Source organism: Gekko japonicus, unplaced genomic scaffold (assembly GCF_001447785.1).
Source record: "Gekko japonicus isolate JY-2015 unplaced genomic scaffold, Gekko_japonicus_V1.1 scaffold21, whole genome shotgun sequence".
Classification (NCBI taxonomy): Eukaryota; Metazoa; Chordata; class Lepidosauria; order Squamata; family Gekkonidae; genus Gekko; species Gekko japonicus.
The window spans coordinates 2,252,530-2,253,340 of record NW_015173122.1 but is presented as its reverse complement, the minus strand read 5'-3'; the positions used below and the strand labels follow the sequence as shown (position 1 = coordinate 2,253,340).

The 811-nt window shown below is 64.2% G+C and overlaps 1 protein-coding gene across 1 annotated transcript in view; it reads left to right on the top strand.

Moving 5' to 3' along the window:
• The first annotated feature begins 546 nt into the window (after positions 1 to 546).
• The window catches only part of FAM222B (family with sequence similarity 222 member B), a 39,660-nt gene continuing 39,395 nt past the window's right edge, over positions 547 to 811 (top strand). Inside the window, exon 1 of the mRNA XM_015421875.1 lies at positions 547 to 620. The gene's annotated coding sequence lies outside the window, so the exon portion shown is untranslated. The remainder of the gene's footprint in view (positions 621 to 811) is intronic.

Genomic DNA, 811 nt, shown 5'->3' with positions numbered 1-811 from the left:
AAGTAATTGCAGCGATGGACTCGCATTTTCCCACGCTGCGAATTGTCACCGTACCAGGACTGTGAATCCAAGTTTAAGAGAGAAAACAGGAAATCCGGGCTGCAGACAAAGGAATTGCCGCTCTAGCAATCCCTCACCTCCATGGTTGGGGAAGCGCGTTGGGGACATAAGAACACAGGCGATGCGCGTGCGTACTAAGACTCGTCCAAAGCGGCGTTTGGCAATCCGGCGATGCCAAAGGAGGCAAATGATAAAACTAACGTCGCAAGCTGTCTTCACTTCCGGTCTCCATAGGGCTGCCGCACCATGCGGGTTGGAAGGCGTGGACAGCACAAATGCGGGTGAGCAAAAGCGTCACTTGGGGCGGTCCTCCACTCCCTCCCACGTCCCCTCACTGCCCTCGTCGTTAAATCCTTCCTTTGCCCATCGCCCTCCGCCTCCTGCTCTTCAACAGGGAGCCGGAAGTGTCTGTGAAGGTTCTGGGCGACGCCGAGAGAGGCGGACCGTCGGGGCGCGTGCGCAGAAGCGGGGAGCGGTCGAGCCGGCTCTGAAGGAAGGTGGAAGAGAGGGAAGCGGAGCGGCGGCGGCGGCGCCATGAGGGCCGGGCGGGGGCTCCCACGGTGAGCGAGGGGAGGGGCCGCTGACGAGGCCCCCCGCGAGGCCCGGGTCCTCCCCGACGAGGGGGTCGCCACAAGGTCCCCCCTCCCCGGGGGCCCGGAAACGCCCCGGGGCATCCAAGGGGAGACCGGCGAGCCTGGGCCCTCCGCGAAGGGGCCTCTGGGGACCGTGGGGGGGGGGGGTTTTTCAAAGC